Consider the following 13,189-nt stretch of genomic DNA (forward strand, 5'->3'; position numbering starts at 1 on the left):
AAATAATTTATGATGACCTTAATGACTTTTGTATTGATTTTGTTGTGTTGATTAGGGCTGGGCACGTTAACGCAATAATTAATTAACGCCAACAATTATTTTATCGCACGTTGTTGACATAATAGAAACAAATGTGCTCTCAATGTGTTAACAAAGATCTTGTGCGATGAACAATGGCAACAACCAATAAGATGTGCTGTGATTGACATGTGATGTGACACGTGAAGTGTTTTTTTTTTAATCAATAAAGTTTTCCTCCTGAGTGAGAGTTCCAGCACGAGCGCTGATGCCCCACCGTGTTTTATTCCTCCGTCATTATTTATAGCTTAGTAATGGGTGTGCACGCCAGAACTGTTGAATAATCTAGCTCTGCTAACAGGTTATGGGCCCAGAATCACCTTATGCCACCGAGGGAAAAGTCGCGACGTACAGCGTGTCCAGTGAGAGTTAGCATGCTAAGCTAGCACCATGAGTAGACGGGTTGCCGAGTCGAGTAGCCGTTGGTCTCGGCTAGTGTTTGACGGAGATGAAAAGAATTATGAACTGTGGGAGACGAAATTTTTAGGCCATCTTCGACTGCAAGGGCTAAAAGAGACTATTTTATATGAGCCCGCCGAAGATGAGGAAGGAGAACCGGCGGAAGACGAGGAGAAAAATGCCGAGGCATATGCGGAGCTGATCCAATTTTTGGACGATAAAAGCTTGTCACTGATAATGAGAGACGCAGCAGACAACGGGCGGAAAGCTCTAAAGATACTAAGAGACTATTATGCGGGCAAAGGTAAGCCACGTGTAATAAGCCTGTATACAGAACTGACTTCATTCCAAAAGTCGAACAGCGAGAGTGTGACTGAGTATGTTATAAGAGCAGAGACCGCCATTACGGCATTGAGAAACGCTGGCGAGATATTAAGTGATGGACTGTTAGTAGCGATGATTTTGAAGGGCCTGCCAGAGTCATTCAAACCGTTTGCTATACATGTCACACAAAGTGAGAAAGCGATGGCTTTTGCCGAATTTAAAACTAAGCTACGGAGCTATGAGGACACAGAGAAGCTGACAACGTCATGAAGGCGCGGGCGCAGCCGAGTGAAAAACCCGCTTTGGCAAGGTCAAGTGACCGGGAAGCCGGGAGTGTGGACATTACGTGCTTCAGACGTGGCCTGAGAGGACACAAAGCCAGACAATGTCAACGCAAGCAGTGGTGCAGTCAGTGTAAGAGCAACACACATCGGGACGCAACCTGCAGAAGGAAACAGAGGCGAGACGACGCGCGGAAGGTTTCTGAAGAGGTGAGTGGCAAGGAGTATGCATTCCGGATGAGCGACGGGGACGTGGATATTTAGCTGGGGCGCGGTGTCAAGGCAACAGGTCTGATGGTGGATACAGGAGCAACTTCACACATCATCACAGATATAGAGAAATTTAATATGTTCGACGAGATTTTCTAGGCCGAGACACACTGCGTGGAGTTGGCTGACGGCACAAGGTGCACAGGAATCGCTGAACGCAGAGGAGATGCGGAGGTTTGCTTGATCAACAGCAGAGGCCGACGTCACAACACAACGCTGAAACAGGCGTTGTACATCCCCTCCTACCCGCAGGACATCTTTTCTGTAGAAGCAGCCACTTCCAGCGGAGCCACTGTAATCTTCAAGCAAGGGGAAGATCTTCTACAACATAAAGACGGTACAAAATTCCACATTCATAAGTACAACAGACTTTACTACTTACACACAGCGGGTGATGAATGTGATGACCAAAGTAAGGGGTGTTATGATATGCAGACATGGCATGAGATCTTGGGACACTGTAATTATGATGATATTCAAAAGTTACAAGGTGTTGTTGATGGCATGATGATTAAGGGTAAAACAGATAAACCTGTCCTTCACTGCGAAGTATGCACTCAAGGAAAGTTTATCCAAACCAGGAACAGAGAGCCTGATGTAAGAGCCAAAGCAGCTCTAGAGTTGGTGCACACAGATATAGACCTATAGACCCAGAGTCCAGAGATGGGTATAGGTTTGCGTTAGCATTCACTGATGATTATTCCAGTGCAGTGTTTGTCTACTTTCTGAAACATAAGAGTGACACAGTGCAAGCAACAGAGAAGTTTCTTGCTGACACAGCCCCATACGGGAAGGTAAAATGCATCAGATCTGACAATGGTACAGAGTTCAGGGGGAAAAGTTACCAGGCATTACTCAACAAAAATGGGATAAGACATGAGACCTCAGCACCGTATTCACCACACCAAAATGGCACTGCTGAGCGAATTTGGCGCACCCTATTTCGATATGGCGAGGTGTATGCTGATAGAGAGTGAGTTACCAAAGGAGTTATGGACCCATGCAGTACAAACAGCAGCTGTAGTGAGGAACAGATGCTTTAACAAGCGCACAAAACAGACACCTTACTTTGTGCTGACAGGAAAACAGCCTAACCTTTCCAGGATGCAAAAGTTTGGGTCAGTGTGTTTTGCCTATAAACAGGACAAGAGAAAACTGGACTCAAGGTGTGAGAAGGGAATTTTTGTCGGGTATGACAAAAATAGCCCAGCCTACATGGTCTACTATCCTGACAGTGGAAAAGTTCAGAAATACAGACTGGTGAAGTTTGTGACCAAAACAGTTTTGGATCGGCAGACACAAACTGTTTTGACTCCTGATGATGACGATTTTGAGGTCCAGAATAGGGCAAACAAGATCAGGCAAAATGCTAATGCGAGTCCGAGAAGTACTCAGGTTCCAGTGACTATGCCTGAGGAAAACAGCCAAACGCAGCCAGATGAGGCCAGAGATGGACCTAAAAGATACCCTCCTAGAGTGAGGAAGAAACCAAGTTATCTGTCCGAATATGTATCGGGTGAGGAGAGTGACGATCAGGTACTGACTAACATAGACTATTGTTACAGGTTAATGAGTAATATACCCCTAACATACAAGGAAGCCGTAACCTCATCTAACTCAAGTGAATGGGTCAATGCGATGAATGAAGAGATGCAGTCACTAAAAGAAAATGACACGTTTACTCTAACCAGCTTACCTGAGGGAAAGGAAGCAGTGGGGGGTAGATGGGTGTATGCAGTTAAAAACAATGTTGATGGATCTGACAAATACAAGGCGCGATATGTGGCCAAAGGATATAGTCAAAAGATGGGTGTAGACTATGAGGAGACTTTTTCTCCTACTGCTAACATGACGAGTATCAGAGTGTTAATGCAGAAAGCAGCACAGGAAAACCTGATTTTACATCAGATGGATGTCAAGACTGCCTACCTCCATGCACCAATAGACTGTGAGATTTACATGCAGCAACCAGAGGGTTATGAGGTGAAATCTAACACAAATGAGAAGTTGGTGTTTAGGCTGGAAAAGTCACTATATGGACTAAAACAGTCGGGCAGAAATTGGAACAAGATGTTGCACGAATATCTAAGTGAAAATGACTTTGTGCAAAACCCTTCTGATCATTGTGTTTACACAAGGGAAACAGAAAATGAGAAAGTGATCATGATCATATGGGTTGATGATTTGATCATTGCTGCCAGTGATGAAAATGCACTGAAGGTTGTGAAGGAGATGCTCACAACAAAGTTCAAGATGAAAGACTTAGGTCAACTGCAACATTTTCTTGGTATCGATTTTGATCAAAGTGATAACTGTGTTACAACGTCACAGAAGAGATGTGTGGAAAAAATACTTGAACGATTTGAGATGCAAGACTGTAAACCACGAGTGACACCATGTGAACAAAAACTTAACTATACTGATATGGCAGAGAAGATGACTGATATACAGAGAGGCAGTTGGCAGCCTACTTTATCTGACTACATGTACAAGACCAGATCTGAGTTTTGTAGTAAGTAAGCTGTCACAGTACTTTACTGAGCCAACAGAAGAGCAATGGACTACTGTGAAACATGTACTGAGATATCTGAAAGGCCAACTGGAAAAGAGTTGATTTACAGGAAATGTGATAATGAGAAACTGAGATTACATGCATACAGTGATGCAGATTGGGCTGCTGATGTAACTGACAGACGAAGTACAACGGTTTATTGTGTAAGCCTAAATGAGAACGGTCCTTTGATCTCATGGAAAACCAAAAAGCAGCCCACTGTTGCATTATCCACCTGTGAGGCAGAGTATATGGCGTTAGCCGCGGCCACACAAGAGTGTATGTACCTAGTACAGCTATTAGAGGGCATTGACGGACATGACTACGCACCACCTAAGGTTTATGAGGACAACCAAGGTGCAATAGCGTTAGCAAAAAATCCTGTAAACAGACAAAGGTATAAACATGTTGACATAAAGTACCACTTTGTGAGGTCAACTGTGAATGATGGGAAAATAAGTTTGGACTATTGCCCAACAGACCAGATGGTAGCAGATGTGCTGACAAAGCCTGCAACAAGATTTAAGTTGAGTAAGTTTACAAAGTTTATGTTTGGAGATTAACCATGTATGGATTTACATGATGCTAGGTAGAGAACCTAATGATGTTTATTTTTGGTTGTTTAAGAGAAGAACAATGTGAGAGCAAGTGGGGGTGTTGACATAATAGAAACAAATGTGCTCTCAATGTGTTAACAAAGATCTTGTGCGATGAACAATGGCAACAACCAATAAGATGTGCTGTGACACGTGAAGTGTTTTTTTTTTAATCAATAAAGTTTTCCTCCTGAGTGAGAGTTCCAGCACGAGCGCTGATGCCCCACCGTGTTTTATTCCTCCGTCATTATTTATAGCTTAGTAATGGGTGTGCACGCCAGAACTGTTGAATAATCTAGCTCTGCTAACACACGTTAACGCAGTTTTTATTAATATTATTTTTAAAGTCCGTTGCTCACTGGCTCTGAATACACATACAGTCAAACCATGGGTCACAGGAGGGGCGGGATATTGATCAGCCTGCAAATCAGCCACCCAGACAAGCAGTGGAGGGAGGCTTCGGCAGACTACGCTGGATGCAGCGTGTGGGAGAAGTAGATAAACAAAAGCAAGATCAAATGCCATAACGAAGTGGATAGCTACACACTGCATGCTGGTTAGTACTGGGGAAGATGTCGGTCTTAGGAATGTTCTTAAAATCACAACGTAGTCGCTTGGCCCCACGGGGTTCCTCTTTGCTCCGGTGATCAGACAGACGGGGAGACAAGCGCTCGCGAGTAAATGGCAGGCGCTCTATGGAGAGTAACCATGGCAACAGCTTCTGTGTGCTACACAGCTATTGCCTATTTAACTTAAGTTAAAATTATAGACTAACGTTATATAACTTTCCCCGATAGGCCTACATCTAATTTTGCGGGGATGCTCTGTGAATTCCCTCCTGTTGATGTCATATTTTGTAAACAGTAATAGGAAACTCACAAACAGCAAGGATCAGTCTCTCTATCAATGATTTGTGCTCTGCGTTGCATATAAAATGTTCAAGACAATTCAACTTCAGCAGTGGTCGGGCATGTGTGTGAGTCGAGCACAACCGCGACACTTCACCTCACTCACTTACTACTTTTTTTTTTTTTTTTTTAACCTGTCCTGCCCAGCAGCCTGGTATAGAGTATAATGACCTGGATACCATATTGTGCAAGACAGATTTTACTTTAACAAGAGAGTATTAAAATACTCCTTTGTCTGTTTTATTATTTATTTAATTATGTATTGATTTGTCACCGGGCCGGACAGGGGGGCAGACACGGGGATGGGGGGGCACAAACAGACAGCACAGAGAAAGGACAACACCTGCAAGAGAAGGGGGAAAGGGGGATGGAGGGTGGGGACAACAGGGAAAAGCTGTGGGTAACACCAATTGCAGAAAGCAACGAAACCTGCAAGAGAACAGAGAGGGGGGCTTGGGGAGGAGAAAAACAACAACAAACAAACACAAACAAACAAAACAATAAAAATAATAATAATAGTAAAAGACAACCAGCCGAACAGCAGCAATAAACAGCTGACATATTAATGACATATTAAGACAAGAGAACAATGAAAACAAGAAACATTCACACACACTAAATAAGCAACACAACACAGCCACGAGAGCTGGAATAATAATTAATTTAAATAAGTAACTGAAAGAAAAGCATCAGGAATAATTCTACCAGGGACAACCTAAGTTTGTTTGTGTCTGTGTGTGAGACTGTGTGTGTCTGTGTGCGTGTGGGTGAATGTGTCTGTATGTGTGTGTGTACATGTGTGTGAGCATAAGCCTGTTAAAGAATGTAGTTGTTAGAGAGAGTGGGACGCCACGACTGTAACAGGCAGGCAAGAACCCCAGTAGCCAATAGGGGTGGAAGAAAGAAAAAGAATAAATCAAATCCAAAAAAAAACAAAGACTCCCAGATGCACCGCGATGCAAACGCAGAAGACCCCGACCCAAATGCCAGTTGACAACGTAATGCCGACGGAACGCAAAAGAGGAAGAGCAGCGCCCGGACCGACCGCGGCGCAGACACAACATAGACCAGTGCCCCCCCCCATCCAGCACCCCACCGCCGCGCAGCAAACAACCACAATGCCCAAATGCCACGCAATCATCAACACCAATGCACAAGTGACGAGCCCAACGCGCACACTGCGCGAGCACGGCGACACCCATGCCCAGCAGCCCCCCGCGAATCCCGCTTGCGAGGTCGGGCAAATGAGAGAGAGCAAACGGAACAACACGACAGCGAAAGCCAGCGGAGAGAGACACCAGCAGCAAGTCCCAGCCCGGCAGCAAACGCGCCGCACAGGTCACTGTGCACCCGCCAATAAAAGTCCACCGTCCCCCCAACCGCCGGAAAAAACTAAGGCCGCCGGCGCCAGCCAACATCCCCCATGCCCAGCGCCGCCATGCAACACCAGCCAAACCAGCAACGAGGCAAAATCAACTAGCTCAGCTGCATGCCACCAACAACCCACCCATCCATCAAGGGCCGAGAACTCCAGGCACAAACCCAGAACAAACCGGAGCACAGCCCTGCCCCGCACCCACACTGCACATCCCGAAAACTAACTATATACCTCAGTATCCAGAGGGGTCCAACAACTGGCCGACAGAGAAATGGGCAAGCACGGATCCGAGGCCAACGAAGCAAAACAGGAACGCAAACAGGTCCCTCCAAGCCAACGAGGAGATGCCTCCCCGGACTCCAACGCACAAACTAAACGCCCAGCAGCCATCCAGAGACCCTGCCCAGGGAAAAAGTATAATGCATCAAGATGCATCGATAATCGCCCCACAATCCCACCGCAGACCCCCACCCCCAGAAGCCAGGACACCCTGCGACCCCCCAAAGCGCAAAGGACCCCAGACCGCATGTCCAGGGGGAAGCTGTACCCCGCCCCAAGGAAGAACAGCAGAAAGCCGTGCCGGGAAGCTCGCTACCGCCAGGGAGCGATAACGCGGGAGAACCAGGCCAACGGTCCCCCAGCCCAGCCAGAGGCATCCCTCCCTACAGTGCAGCCAGTGACAGCAGCCCCCGAGGCCGATCTCATCCCCGGACAGGGGCCCAGCCCCCCCAGTCAGGCACCCCCAAGGAGGAGCACCAAAACCTACCCCGACAGCACCGGTCATGCGCCCCAGAGACTCCCGAATGCCCCCACCGTGAGAGAGCTGGCAGGGGGAAGCAGCGGGAGCCTCACCTCTGCCGAAGAGGGCCCAGGCGAGGAGAGGAGACAACGGGCCCCCAGGCCCAGGGACACACCACCCGCCCAGAAATGAGCAAAGGCCACAAGCCCGAGTCCGCAGAACCCTAGGCCAAGGGCGGGCCCCCACGCCAGGGGAGCCCCGACCCCCCCCAGCCCACCCCAGATCAGGCAAGGCCGTCACCAACCCCACAGCACCCCCAACGCCCGGGGCTCCAGGGGTAGGACACGAGGCCAATGAGAATCTCTCCCACTCCTTCAACCCCTCTGCCTGCCTCTGTAAATGTATTGTTTTGTGTTGGATGCATGTCATGGATTGTGAAGTGTTGTATGGTGGAGTGAAGATAAGGTGTGTGGTAACTGTAGCGACACTTACTACTGAACACACACTGTTGCTGCTCCCTGATAAAAGAAAAATGTTTCCGCTGATACCTGTTCAGAAAAAAAACAAGAAAACAGATTTATATCTGTTAATCTGTTGCTCAGAAGAAGCCTGTTATGATATTCTGATCGTGGCTCTGGACTCTAACTTGTTTTAACCAGCTATAAAAGGTAATGCCCTGGCAGTGGCAAATAACTTTGGTTTTAGATTTGATTTGATAACATTAATGTTTAAGTTGAGATTTACAAGAAATATTTTATTGCTACTGTGTAAAGGGAATACTGCTGATAAAAAGCACCTTATTTGTGAAAGTGAGAAGTGAAAGTGAAAATCATGAGATTAATCATTGCCCAGCACTAAAAATCATATATATATATGTATATATATTATATATGCATTTTTAAGTATGCTCATTATGCTCACTATTGGCTGTGATGATAATAAGCACAGATTTGAGTTGCTATAGGTTGAGTGTAGGACTAAGAGTGTGCTTAGTGCTCTCCTTTTGTAAGGACCTGATGACAGCCATATTTTAAGACCTGCAGCCGGTTTTATTAACAAAGCAAAGGTAATGTATGCTAACATGTGTGAACTAGTTAACATATGTTTGTAATAATATTTAGAAATTCACTGATCATTTTATAATTATCAGATTTTTTTTTACTAAGATGAAAATGTGTCTATCACACATAGTGAATAAAATTGTCCTCTTGCTATGCATCTATTCCAAACAATGGTACAACTGTACAACACAACCCATTGACAGTGTGTGGTTGCAGTGTATCATAAATATCAAGAAACCTTTCCCACTGCAACCATTAGTCTCTCTCAACTTTCTAACCATTAATGAATTCATTAGTAAAAAATGACTTACACCTGCTTGGGTAAGATGTAGTGTTTACGTTTTAGCTTAACCTTAAGTAACACAATGCAACCCATGTTTACTGAGTTATAGCAGAACTGCAGCACTATGTTTAAACTAAGCTACATTTTATTAGAACTTACATCTAACTGGTGCAACAGGCCGCTGTTCCCAGCATCAGTCAACTCTTATCAGCTCATAAAGTTTGACATGTAGCATGTGATCATCAGTCACTGGTAAAGACATCATCTATGTAAAAGCTGAGATGCAACATAATCAGTGCCACTGATTGACCAACGAATAATAAAACCTGGTGCCCTATTTACCAGTTGTCAAAATGTTAAAGTTAAAGCCAGTAGTTTAAACTCATGAATCATGAAACCTGTTCACCACATTGTTTTGTTAAATGCAACTTCCTAATGGTAAATCTAGACTCATTTTTTAGATTAAAAGCTCAGTCTCTTTGAGACTAGTAACATGTGCAGATGAATTCTGTAGATATTGTGGAGGAGGATCATCAGGAGGATGCATATTAAATTCATTCCTAAAGAGTGGACAATAATTGGTCTATTTATATTCACTTCTTGATTTGTTTCAACCTATGCAGAATTAGTTACTGAACCAGAAGATTGTTTCCAGAATGCTTATGTTTGTGTAATACAGAAGGGTATGTGAAGGAACTTCACTGAAGGAAAGGTGTAAGCTAGTATTAAAGTGATAATTGATCTGATATTTAAAACTCTGACACTGTAGACTGTGAAAGGTACCTGTAAAACATTTGTAGTTTTGTGTTTCATAGAAAGCTGAGGTCAGCTTTAACTATATTGATGACAGTGGAATACAATAGGGAGCAGGTGTATGGTGAAAGAAGAATTAAAGCCTCATAGAAAAATCTATCTGTATGCTCAATGTGTTCAAGACTTATACGTCCACTGAAATATGTCTAAATGCTATTTATCTATTATTGCGGTCCTTAAATATGATAAAATACTACAGATGTACACATATGTACATACATACATATATACACACAAACAAACACACACACACACACAGAGGACCTTGTTTGCATCCAAATAATTGGTCAAATTATTGAGAGAGTGAAGTCCACAAAATTCCTGGGGGTACATATTGATGAGTTCTTAAACGTCAAGGTTCATATTGATGAATTGATGAAAAAAAATTCCAAATATGTTGCAATACTTTTCCAAGTTAACTAGTGAAATTACAGATCTTACATTAGAAAGTTATCCGTGCCATTTCATGGTCCAAGATAAACGCTCCCATGATCCTATTTTCTACAGTCTTCTGAAGCTAACAGAATGTAATTTCTTTCATAACGCCTGTATAATGTGTTGTGGGGACAGCCCGGCTGACGGTGAGTGTCCTGGCTTCTTTTTTTTTTTTCTTTATTTCTCCCATTGTTTTGCTCTGCCTGCCTCCCTGTGTTCTCCTCCTCTCGCTCTCCCTCCGCTCCTGAGCCCAGCCAACAACGCGCACCTGCACCTCGTCAGCAACCTCCCCAGTCTGCCACACCTGCCAGTAATCAATCTCATCTCAGCAAGTATTTCAACCCAGGTCTCCACACCGTCTTCACTTGATCGTCGCTGCTCCCAACCTGGTGCCAACCTCTCAAGCGCTGGTTAAAGTGATCTCTGTTTTCCAGCCCCTGGTTATTCCCCGTGTTAACTCTGTCTCTCTGTTTTCCCTGCCAGGTTCACTCACCTCGTCCTCCGTTCTGTCGGCTGGACTCATCCTCCGGTCCTCTCCTTTCGGGCTTCCTTCACAGCGCGCTCCCGGCTCCCCCCACTCCTCACCTCACCGCCTGTGCCTCACCTGCTCCTCGGTCCTCCGTGTCCACGTCCCCCGGCGTCCACCTCTTCCCCAGCCCCCTCTGTAAACCCTCAATAAACCTCCTTCCCTCTAAGCGTTTGGGTCCGTTCTGTCCAGTCTCACAACAATAATGTATAATGTAGTACATATGCTTAACAACAGACTATTTGACGTCAGAGAGATAAACTTAAATGTATGAGCTTTAGTGTGGTTTGCAGAGGTCCACAGGTATGGAATGAAACTGACGATACTATAAAAATGTTCAAGCTTGCATTTCCTAAATGGCTGGGGACTAAACTAGTTGACAAGCTCTCCCAGCTAAGCATGCCTGACTCATCCTGCAGGTGTATCAGACTTACTGTCCAACAGCAAGCGGCACGTGAAGCTGGGAAAACATATTTTCCACTCAAGGCTCCGTTCTTTGCCCTCTGCTCTTCTCCCTGTACACAAACAGCTGCACCTCCAATCAACAGACCACCAAGCTCCTGAAGTGTGCAGATGCACCACCCTCACTGGGCTCATCTCTTGTGGGGATCAGTCTGCCCACAGGTGGGAGATACATATGCGCACTGACAACCCAGGGTTAGGGTTACAATTTTGGATTTATTCACGCACTTTAAAAACATTTATTGGAAGTTTTTTTCTTTTTACATGTTTATTTACAGCATTAAATGTTTAAATGTGTATTGTAATAGGCTGTATATTAACTTATTGAGAGAAAACTGGTAGATCTATGTAAAATCAGACGTTGAGCAATTGGTTCGCTAATTCATTGAAATATATACAGTACATAGAACTCTCCGGCCCTGGGAGAAGAATGCTGTTTGTTTGTTTCCAATCTTTATGGCACATTCACTTTTTGTATACATGTTCTTAATCAAATCATATGTTTTTCCTCCAATGCCAGTTTCAAGTAGCCTATAGAAAAGGCCCTCGTGCCAGATGGAATCAAAGGCTTTTTGGAAGTCAAAAAAAAACAGGCATATACCTTTCTTTTCTTAATGTTTAAAGTCTGGAGGGTAAATATATAGTCCGTTGTGAGGCAATTTGGCAAAATAACAATTTGGCATTTATGCAGAATATTGTGATCATCAAGAAAGTTGACAAGTCATTTATTAATGATGTTGCAGAATATTTTTCCCAGGTTACTGGATACACATATTCCTCTGTAGTTATTTGGGTCATATTTATCTCCGGATTTATGAATTGGGGTTATTAAACCTTTTTTTCCAGATGTCTGGAAAAGTTGCTAGAATAGTATTGAATAGTTTTAGTATAGCCAATCTGATTATAGAGTATTTGATCATTTCGTTGAGGATTCCATCGATACCACAAGCCTTTTTTCCTTTCAGGGACTGGGTGACTTCTGTTAATTCTTGTTCTGTTACAGGGTAATCTAGAGGGTTTTGGTTGTTTTTTTATCCCCGCCGCCAATTCATCCTGCTGTGTTTTGTTTAGGTTGTTCCATTTCTATCAGAACTGGTTGGACTCTAAGGTTTCCTCAATTTCACAGAGCTGGTTCTTGCTGTGTTGTTCTTTCTTTGTTTTTATTTCCACGACAGGGTGTACTTGTATTGTTCCAGAGTGGGTCCCTGTGCTTTTCATTTGCTCATTTCCTCAGGTTGTTGCATTCAGTGTCAAACCATTTGTTATTGGTCATTTTTTGAGATTTTGGTTTGTATAAAAGCCAAATGATGAAAAATTTAATTGCTTTTGTCCACAGCAGAATTTACACCAGAATTATAATGGGGAAATGTTTCAGTTACAAATAAATGAGTTAAATCATGTCTGTTTTGATTTTCCAGTGCCTTTTGGTACGCCCCCATGCTGTCTGGGGTCCATCTGTATGAATATGTGCTGTTAAACAGTTCACAGGCACTAGGGGCTCCAGAGTTACAGTGTGCTCTTTTCAGATAGATAGTGATTTTGCTGTGGTCTCTCCCTACCTCTCTCTCTCTCTACTGTGTCCACACGGACAAGTAGCATGTACATAACTCAGAAGAGAGCTCGCTCATGAGGATAGAAAGGTAGAGGAGGAAGACAGCCACATGTAAAGGCTTTTTGAGGAATTTTTTCGTTCACCGTGGCGCAGTCTACAGCAGAACTGTGACAACAGCTGCTCTAGAGTGACGTCAAAGTCGCATCAATTCCGACCTGAGTGTCCAGACTCAGATCGGAATTACAAAGATCTGATCTGTATCAGATTTGGACCACATATGAAAGTTGCCAAATCTGAACTGGAAAAGATCAGATTTCATGTGAATTAGCCTGTTCACACTGTCATAAAAAGATCAGGTCTGGGTCACATATGAGCAAAGAAATGGGATTTGGGTCACTTTGGCCTGCAGTCTGAACGTAGCCACACACACACACACAAACAAACACACACACACAAATGCATACACCCACCATCTTTAACCTGGTATGTAATCCAGTAGTTGACAGCTTCGGTACAGCAGGCAGTAACCATAT

Source organism: Micropterus salmoides, unplaced genomic scaffold, assembly GCF_014851395.1.
Source record: "Micropterus salmoides isolate LMB-PRFRI ecotype aquatic unplaced genomic scaffold, ASM1485139v1 Ms_hic_scaffold_3, whole genome shotgun sequence".
Lineage (NCBI taxonomy): Eukaryota > Metazoa > Chordata > Actinopteri > Centrarchiformes > Centrarchidae > Micropterus > Micropterus salmoides.